Raw genomic sequence first — 11,656 nt, 5'->3', positions numbered from 1 at the left:
TTTATTTTAACATATTACATTTAGCAGTCAAGAAACCCCAAACCAGTGATTTCACTTTAACATACTTGTAGACAAGAGAAGTTTGTGTGTGCGTGTATATACTTTGGGTTTTTAATGTACCTTTAACAATTTGTAAGTCACATCACCACAATGTCTGCAGTGTAGCAGTTTATAGTGATGTCTAGCACTGGGTCATTATGCCGCAGACATGTAGCATGATGTCCCACCCAGTCACATTGTCCTGACACCAGGCCAACCAGTTCTAACACTAAACTCTTAATGCTGAGCGCGTAGCGAGACAACTGTTAGTACCATTCTTACAAAATTATGGTATGACTTGACCACAGTTGAACCCCGCGACCTGTCGCATCCAAAACATATGCTGTAACTACTAGGCCACCAGAGCTGTCACAAGAGAAGTTAACAGTGGCAAATATTTACATTTATAAAACACTGCATAATTTGTATTCCATGATGAATCAATCAGTATTTTCCATCAAAATTCTGTTGGAAATATTTACACATTTCAGATGTTGTATAATTTTTATGTCATGCTCAATCAAGCAAAGTTTGTTCGCTGGCAAACATTTACAGTAAGCAAACATTTGTATAAATGTTACTATAGTTTGTTAATACCAAGTTCTCTGGCAAACATTGTATAAATGTTACTATAGTTTGTTAATACCAAGTTCATTGGCAAACATTGTATAAATGTTATTATAGTTTGTTAATACCAAGTTCTCTGGCAAACATTGTATAAGTGTTACTATAGTTTGTTAATACCAAGTTCTCTGGCAAACATTGTATAAATGTTATTATACTTTGTTAATACCAAGTTCTCTGGCAAACATTGTATAAATGTTATTATAGTTTGTTAATACCAAGTTCTCTGGCAAACATTGTATAAATGTTACTATAGTTTGTTAATACCAAGTTCTCTGGCAAACATTGTATAAATGTTACTATAGTTTGTTAATACCAAGTTCATTGGCAAACATTGTATAAATGTTATTATAGTTTGTTAATACCAAGTTCTCTGGCAAACATTGTATAAATGTTACTATAGTTTGTTAATACCAAGTGCACTGGCAAACATTTGCAGTTAGTGAAGATTATCTGTAATTATTTGTTTTTGCCTAAAGTTAAGTTCACTGGCAAACTTTATATTTATCAAACAGTATACAGTATAGGTAGCTGTTATTATTATGTGATGAATCATCCAGTTTGTCCCTCCCAAGTTCACTTGCAACATTTACACTTTGCAAACATTGCTTAACTGCTTTTATTAAATTATAGATTACCCACTCTTTCAAGTTCATTGACAAACATTTGCATTTAGCAAATGCTGTATAGCTGTTATTATTACATGATGAATCATCAACAGCTTGTCCAAACAAGTTTTACTTGCACAATTTTACACTCAGCAAACATCAATGTATATGTATCATTACTTTGGTGACAATATGAATCAACATATTTATAAAGAACAATTAAAAGAATAACAATTAATATGCAACATTATTTTGGTGACAATTTGACAAAGTAAATCTACTAAGATCAGTTAAAGAGTAGCAGGTTGCTTTGATTTGAATTCAGCAAAACATCATCCTGTTATTCTTAAAACTTTTTGAACTCCACACTTTAACTCCAAATTAATGATATCCTTTCTTTATTTTGTACTGGAACAGTTGCAAGAACTTAGAATGTAAACATACAGTTCCTTTCATGTGCCCTAGTGTTGAAAAAGTGTCTGCAATATTGTTATAAATTCTAAATTTGCGTCACAATCAAAAAAGCTGCTACCCCCGTCTTATCTTCTGAATAAATTTCATTACTTTATAATCTTTCCATATTTTTAAACTCTGAAGCTGAATTGGAATTCAGCTAAGGTGGTATTTTTGATGATTTTCATTGTCGAATTCTCTTGGGAATTGAAAACATGGGGTAAAGATTTTTTCAAATGTAGTGAGTCCTTCTTACTTCTTTTGGATTATTTAAAATTTCAAACAAAATATCAGCAACAAAGTACTTGCTCCCTCTAGCCAAAACCAACTTTGCAAGTGAACTACACACTCATAAATAATCCACTGAAAGGTAAAATAGAAAGGTTATTCTTTTTGCCTGCATCCAATTAGCATACATATGTACAGAAACATACTGCTCTCCTGTTTGACCTACAATCAGGTATAATACACATATAAGAAAGAAATAAACTGTACTATACAAAACACAATCAAACTGCTCTCAAGGTTGACCTACAACTGATTATCATACATATATACAAGAAACAAACTGCTTTCCTGGCTGACCTCCAACCAATTAGCATACACATGTACAGAAAACAATCAAACTGCTCTCCAGGCTGATCCACAACAGGTACAATACATATATAAAGAAAACAAACAAACTGCTTCTCGGCTTGTACTACAAGCAAGCAACATAAACAAGTCAAAAAATAACTTTATTTCTCCAAAGGATAACCCATAATTAGGTTGTATATATACACATGCAAAACAACCAAACTGCTCATCAAGTTGACCAATAATCTGCCAGCATAAACATGTCAAGAAAACAAATAACATACACAAGTCATGGAAGCAACTGACTACTCCATAGAATGACCTGCAATCAGGTAAAATACATTTATATAATAAACAACCAAATCAGCTGTTACCATGTTGACCTGAAAGGCAGAGCAGATAGAAACACATGTCTATCAAGCAACAAAACTGCCTACAATCAGGTAGAAAAGTGTATATATATATATATATATATATATATATATATATATATATATATATATATATATATATATATATGTATAACAACTACTCATCATTATTGCTTACAATCACACAGAAAAAAAAACAATATATATATGTGTGTATGTGTGTGTGTACAGAAAACCCAACTGCTCACCAGGATTACTTAGGATCACAGTATACAGACAACAAACAAACTACTCAGCAAGATTGCCTACAGATAGAATACATATATATACATAAAACCCAACTGATCAGTATACAGACAACTACCAACCTGCTCACCAAGATTTTCTACAGATAGAATACATATATATACAGAAAACCCAACTGCTGAGTATACAGACAACAACCAAACTACTCAGCAGGATTGTGTACAGATATAATATATATATATATATATATATATATATATATATATATATATATATATATATATATATATATATATATATACAGAAAACCCAACTGCTCAGTATACAGACTACAACCAGACTACTCACCAGGATTGTCTACAGTACAGATTTTCTACAGACAGAATACATATACATACAGAAAACCCAACTGCTCAGCATGCAGTCTACAACCAGACTGCTCACGAAGATTGTCTACAGACAGAATATATACATATACAGAAAACCCAACTGCTCACCTGGATTCCCTAAATACAGAATACATCTATATACAGAAAATTAAACTGCTGACAAGGGTTGCTTACAATCACACAGAATACATATATACAGACAACAATCAATTGACTCACTAGGCTGGACTCTTAGTTACGTTGAAACACAAGATGATTGTCTACAGGAAATTTGCTAGTATGTTTATTTTTTCTTGTTTTATCATAGTTTAAAAAGGATTTCATTGACAATAATGGCAAATCTATAAATTGCACAGTTTGTTATATCAACGTTATGGCTGACTGTCAACAAAATACCATGCAAAATTTTCTGAATGAACAAAAAAAGCAAGTTTAATTTAATCCTGGGTGTCAAATAGAACCAAACAGACATTAACATTTAAAGTCAACGTTATTTGAGAAGCAGTTCCAAAATCGATATGAAAATCTCTCCAAAAAGTACTATGAATGTATGTATGTATGTACGTACGTACGTACGTACCTACGTACGTACGTATGTATGTATGTATGCATGTATGCATGCATGCATGTATGTATGTGTTGAAGGCCCATGGCCAATGCTATTTTAGAGTAGTTTAGTGATGATATCATACTCAGCCGAGATCCTGAATACATAAAGCCTATTTACAAAGTTTGACCAAAATCCTATTAAAAATACAAGTAACTAATAAAACATTCTGAGTGATAAAAAGCTCCACATCAGATTATGACACTTCATAAATATATGCATAGGTCTCAGGCATAATAGAAACAAGTGGCTCAAGGGGGCCTGATATCGCTCAACTATCTTATCTAAGTTAGCAGTTGACTATTTCACTCAAAAGCCTTTTAATTATAAAAACATGTCCTATGAAAACTGTCTTAAGAAATATTAGATCATGCTGATATGAACAAGTTTGCTACACTTGATAAAAATTCTTTAAAGAGACAATGACATACTTAATATGCACTAATCAAAATTTTGCTGTAAGAGTGGTACCACACTCATATACAAGCTCACTTCATTTACATGCAATTAATAACCCAATCATTTTTTAAAACAGCGAAAGATTTTGATGATACAAGCCAGTATTACAGTATGCATTACAAATGGACCAGAACTGTAACTTCCAGAACAGTAATAAGCACAGCCAATTATATGCAAAATCATCTCATAACTAAACAGGAATCTTGTTCATTATTCAAACTGTCCAGGACCTTGATAATATAAGCAGATATAATTCATTTGATAGCAAGAGTCCCTAGAAGGGATTGTTGCTCTACTGGCTAAAAATAATTCCTGGAATTCAAGATAGAGTGTTTCTTATCTCAACTTCTTCTTAATGTTGAATGTATCTGTAAAAATATTCTGCAATAAAGATCTTCTAATTAGCTGCTGTAGTGGTCACATCAGATGAAAATTGGTACCAGTTGCATTAAGGACCAAGTAGACATCATTTTAAATCTTTTGTTGAAAACCTCATGTAAATATGACCATTCATTCAGATGCAGTAAGAAGATTTTCACGATGGCCATCATGCCAGCCAAATTGGATGTATTATTGGCACCATTTTCATTTAGGACCAACTAAGTATTGCAAGAAGTCTATATTTGAAAACCTCATGTTAATATGACTGTCCATTTGGGAGGAGCTGTGACAACAACATTCTCAAGACTTCCACCTCGATGACCATATTGAGGGTCAGAATGCATCATTTCTATTTAGGGCCAACAACTCACCAAAATAATTTTAGTGCTGAAAACCATATGTTCTATTTATAACTTTCTGTTTGAGAGAAAAACCTCAATCTGTCAAGATTACATCAATATGGCCTCCTCAGTGATAACAAGTTCAGCCAACTGCAAGATCAATCCAATAATGTCTGTGTATATCACACCTTAAAGATCTTATAAACATATTCCAAGTTTGATCACAATATGTTCAAAATATATGACCAGAGTAGTGAAATGTTCATCCAATCCAATGCAAGATCACATCATTAATATGCATGGATCTTGCTAATGTATTGACACTCTTTACAGTTTGTTTTAAATGTATATTTAAAACAAATGAATTAGGCATTTGTAATTTGACAAAAGATCCATCATGCATGTAACCAAGGCTAGATATACACTATACAGTTTCATCATTGGCCTGTCTGCATTGCAGATATCGATTTACTCTTTATCTTTGCTGTTTTAAAAATGTTGTATGGGACATACAAATGGATTTAATCTGCATCCACAGTTAAGTGATGTTTTTGCCTTACTTCTCAAATGGAACAAAAAACCTTGACCAGTATGAGACCATTTTTCTCACATTCTACCTACTGAATAGAGACAACTTCCAATTCAAGGAAAATTTCACACTCTAACAGTAAATAAATACATTCAATTTTATACAAAAAGCTCATTAATTTTCAGTGCATTCAAACTTTCTATGGTTGTGTTTTAATTTAATACAATAAATTATTCATGCATTGAACAAAAAGTAATAATTTAAGCATATAATTTTTTAAGAAATCAAATATTATGTTTCTTTCTAACATGCAGACTAGGTTTGTAATATTTAGATATATTTTAACAATCTTCAAAACAATATTGCAATATTTTGCTGTTTTTTTAATTTATTTTGTACTTGAAAGAATTAAAAATGTAAACATACAGTTCCCCTAATTTGCCCTTGTGTTGAAATTATGTATATTGTCTGGGTTTTTGTTTCCACTCAAAAGATTGAATTCCAGTTGGAGTGAGATCAGTGCATATTAACGAGATAAACTGCATCTGACTAACCAATATTTTTTTGAATGTTTCTACAAATGGAGACAATATTTCTCATCTGATTCCATAAAACTTGGTGAATGATTTTGTATGACACTTGATTAGGAGCACAAGACTTTACATATCAATTTTGCCATTATCTTGAGAAATTTATTTCATCAGGATACAGCAATGTAAATACAATCAACATTTAAAGTTCGCAAGATAGTTTACTTATGAGATTAAACTGATAAATATTACATAAGCCTGCTTAGCAAAATGGTTAAATGTTAATTTACCAACATGCATTTCAGCTGGCTGTTCTGACCATTATGCTCATGATCAGGGTTTAAGACAATTTCCAGCAACATAGTGATTGTTGTGTTTCCTTCCAGAAAATCTCCAATTTAAGGGACAATGGGCTTGCTGTCATCAGACACTGAAGGCAAAGAAAATATAAAAAAACCTGAAAATCACATTTCCAAATAAATATCTGCTTTTTAAAATCTTTCCTACATTACTTAGTTTTTTAAACTTTGGTACATTACATCCTCTTACTCTCTCAGTGCATGCTAAATCTCTATACGAATCTAACATGACACAGGAGTTGAGGTAAATGTCACTGATGTTATACATCACTGATCTTATGAATGTAGAGACTTGTACATACACAAGCAAATTTTCATCAGAATTTGTTGCATTCAAGTGACAACGTTTGTAGTCAGCACTCTTACTTGGATTTTAAGGAGAATAGTCTGGACATTGGTTTTTAACTTTACTGTCTTTTAAGCATTGCACAAAAATAAGCATGAAAAGATTTTTATCATTTAACTCGGTTTGTGGATATATCTGAAGAATACATTGAATGATACCACTTAGATAGCTTCGTTTGTTGTTCCCTAAAGATTATTTCTTAGATTTAAGCAAACCTAGCCTGTGGTCATATCTTCACACTGTTTGAGAGAGTTTCAGTGATCTTTAATCCATGATATGAGGTTGAAGGTCAAAGTCCATCACACAGAATTGTTGACTGCATTTACAAGTATTGCAATTTTTAATGAATTTCAATGATTTTGATGGATACTAAAATATTAAATTTTGCCTAAGTGATGTATCAATAGGATTCCATCCACTTGCTGTTACATATTTCTTCAAAAGTAATTCCGAATCTTTTATATGAATGATGATGAATCAAAATAATTTTAGAAGTTTATAAATGAATAAAATAGGTGATGGCATATGTATTTGAGGACTTATCAACACTTCATATTCCAAAATTTGTGTCATAATAGTAGTTTGATTATAATCTACATGTATGAATAAAAACAGTGAAAAAGCATAAGAAATGTAAGTATGCAATGCAGTAGCCAAAATTACACTGACATATTGATACGTATCTGCCACACATCAACATGATTCTCGATACACAGCATATGATATGACACATCAGTCAGAACTGGGTTTTCACAATTTAACTCTTATTGTCATCGAGACAATAACTTGTATTCTGGTGTAAGAGTCTTTCTCAACCTCAATACATTCTAAGCCACAACAAAATACTTCAATATGAAGAATTAAAATAAATCTGATATCTACATATTTTGCTTTACCGTCTAATCAGATTTTAGCAACCTACACAACTGGGCAGAAAAATGGATGATTGGGGACTGAACAAAGTTGAAGACATTGAGATGTTGCCAATTGACTGTTAAATTGCAAAAAGAATGTCAATTGTTTAAAACAAGATCATGATAACATGAAGATCAGATTGTTGTAAATTCACAGTTAAGGTCCCCAAATTACTTTTTTCTTGGTCCAGGATAAGAACAGGTACCTTATATGATGTACTATTAGGTTAGAAAAACAAGAAAACAAAGGAAAACAGCTTTTACCAGAAGTGAATGTGATGGCTTTCTTAAGTCTTGGCCACCAAACATGTTCTTCCACCTGTGCATCTAGAATTGTTAGGTCCTTCAGACAATCAGGAATTTCACAATGACGAAGGAGAACTGGAATCACATATAATCTCAAACGTGACTGCTCTAACCTGAAGATTGTAGCAAGCTCTGTCACGTGCATTGTCCACCCACTCTGAAGAAAATCTGGACTGATCGCTAATATCACTTTTTGAGAATTTCTCAATGCATCAGTGATATTTGAAATGACTGTCTGCCCTGCAACGAAGTCTCGTTCATGAAAACCACATTTAAACCCATCATTTTCAAGTTGTGTAATGACTTTCTTTACCCATTCTTTATCCGATCTTTCATAAAAGAAGTACACGTGGTAGTCTTTACCTTCCGGTAGACGAGGAGGACATTGGTTTTCAAACTTTCCACCTGATAAAGTTGTCTCTGTAAATAATTAAATGATTGATTAAACATCACCTGTACTTTACTAGTCTCCAGTAGCCACTGTAAAGATTATACAGAAAATAAATGAATTGTTCTTTAATCCTTTTTCTAACTAAAGGTATCTTTGCTATCTAGTATCTTTTCATTTGAACTTTTACTCATCTTAAAGTTTGAAATGTGAAATTTTAATTGGCACTATAAAGCTGTTCATTTAACCAGAATTTGAACTGCCACATCATGAAACCACTTACCTACCTATCTAACCACCCACCTACCAACCTGTCTATTGTGGCAAGACATGAAAGACATACATAAATGAGGACAATCATTCGTTTCCACCATATCAAATTAGAGGTAATAGGTTGATAAAAAAACATTAATTTGGGGTTTGTAGGATTTTTTTAAATTCATTAATCTTAAAATCTGCTTGAAAAGGTATTATCATTATTACCCCTTGAAGACAGATTGAGTAACCTGTGGAGTGACAGCAGATGGTAGTTTATAGGTCAATGATGACCTTGATTAACCATTAATTATTGACGGATAAGGCCTTGCAGGAAACACATGCAGGATACAATTGACCAAAATAAATACTATTCTCTTTCACATGCATTGAACATAAGCAGAACTGAACATAAGCATCACCTTTAAATGACTTTTAAACACAAAATGTTAACAGTCATTGAATGAGAAAATACAGATCCAAGTGACCTCTTTTGCAATAAGAATGTAGAACCTATCAGTATGCATCCACTCACCAAGCTTCCCAATTCTAAGTAGGATACTTATATATGCACGCAACATACCAAACCTTGTATGGTCTTGAACTAAATCCAAAAACTTAATCAATGCTGCCAAGTGATACATTACAGGAAAGTCAGCAAAGTGTAAAATATGGTCCATAATTAACTGCAACTGAAATTATTAGTGCTATCGAGATGCATCACCAAATTGGTTATGTACAAAGTACGACAAAAGCCTATACAGTCATAAACTAAATGCATCAACTTAACCTAAGGCAGCAAAATGTGAAATATGTGTCACAGTGACCTTTTTGTCATGGGTTGTAGTACTAAGATATATATACATACACATGCACACAATCATCTAGTTCAATGATTAAAAAGGAAACAGCAAAACCTGGGTCACAGTGATCTACTTTAAACATCAGGGTGCAGTGCTCATCAAAATGAATCCTATTATCAAGAGTAATGATTCTAGAGGTAAATATCGTACTATACAGTAGATACAAAGCCATTGTGATTGATATTATTGTTGTGGGCTTAATGCCTTTTTCAGCAGTATAACTGGTGGAGGAAGAACCCAAGAAAACCATTGGTCATTTTGAAGATTTTTTTGTATTAATGGTGGAATTGACATGGGCTTTTCGTTATAACACTTCTTGAAATATTTAAGTAGATATAAATCGAATTTTACACCATCAAATAACCATGGTGAACAAGTTTGACAACTGACCAGATTGTCTAATGTCGCTGACTTTATACATCACTGTTCGTATGAATTCAGAGACTTGTACATACACAAGTGAATTTCCACCAGAATTTATTGCACTCCAATGAAAATGTTTGTAGTCAGCATGAGTATTACTTTGTTTTTAAGGAGAATAGTCTGGATATCAGTTTTTAACTTTACTGTCTTTAAACATTACACAAAAATAAGCATGAATAGATTTTTATCATTTATCTCGGTTTGTGGATATATCTGAAGAATACCTTGAGAGTGTTAGTGATCTTACTCTTTTGGTGTACTTTGGAGGATAGCTGAAGAATGTATATATATATATATATATATATATATATATATATATATATATATATATATATATATATATATATATATATATGGGGCCCCAAGTGGCCAAGTAGTCTAAAGTGCTTTCCATTACGGTTCACTGCCATCTCACCTCTGTCTGCGTGGGTACGAGTCTCGGATTCGGCTAATATGGGTATGTGAGAAAGCTTGCCAGTAGCATCTAGAGGGTCGGTGGTTCTATCCGGGGATTTCCCGGGTTCTTCCTTCACCATTAATACTGGTCGTCATGTATAGCCTATCGTGTGCTGAAAAATGGAGTTAAACCCCACAACAACAACAACAAAAGACCATGTACTAAGAAAATATATTCATGACAAGTTTTATCAATATTTGCTAGGCATTATAAGAAAGTCAAAAATAGTTTTCCACCTAGTGGTAATCAAGTCAAGGCTGTGGCTAATTGAGGAAACCCAAGGCTTGATAAAGGTCCCTAGAAACACTCTACAAAGGACCCACCCCAAACACAAATTTGATAAAGTATGTTATACGAAATATTCCTACCAAGGTCGATTTAAATCAAATCATTTTAAGAATAGAGATGATAGGTTTTCCAACTAGTCATTAAGGAAGTGACACCATTACTAGAAGAACAACATTGGACTCGGTTTTCACACATTAAATCAAAAGAAATATGCATGCAGAGTTTGGTTCAAATTGGCTGAACCGTCTGGAAAATGCATGATAAATGTTTTTATCGGCTTTTTATGTTATCGCGGCCACACCAATTCTAGTGGATCAACCATAAAAGAATTTGTTAGCATTTCCTGTGGAACATGTTAAAAATGTAAAACTAATATATGTAAATATGAAGAGCAAGATAAATAGAATGTAAAGGTGATAAGATTCTGTAAAACAAAAGTTGTAAAATAAAATATAAAGGTAACACATGTAAAAAGGATTTTAAAAAAAATGGTCAAGTTTTTCCAGAAGAATTTAATGACCAAAACAAATCTTTTAAATCTGAATAGACTGCTTACAATCTATCCCTACCCAGCATGCATGCATACTGTTAAACAGTACATCAGCCTAATCTTGGTTATATAGTGCTAATTACCAGTTTCAAGTTTTAAAAGGACAAAGGGTAATTTTGCAAAACAAGTTAGGAAGATAAACATGATTCCAAATAAATATGAATATCTATTCATTCAAAATAGATGGCAAAGATCTCAATTTTTTTTTACAAATATAAAGGTTATCCATCGCTAAAATCATAAGAAAGATCATCTTCTCCAAATAAAGGTAAACAATTTATCTTACAGGATGAAAAATACATGGCAGGAAAGATGCCATAGTTCTGTAAATCTATTAAAAAATAAAAATACTGC

This window comes from Sinohyriopsis cumingii, chromosome 15 (assembly GCF_028554795.1).
Source record: "Sinohyriopsis cumingii isolate HCF-2022 chromosome 15, ASM2855479v2, whole genome shotgun sequence".
NCBI classification, from domain to species: Eukaryota; Metazoa; Mollusca; class Bivalvia; order Unionida; family Unionidae; genus Sinohyriopsis; species Sinohyriopsis cumingii.
The sequence above is the reverse complement of the archived record's forward strand: the minus strand, read 5'-3'. Positions refer to the sequence as shown.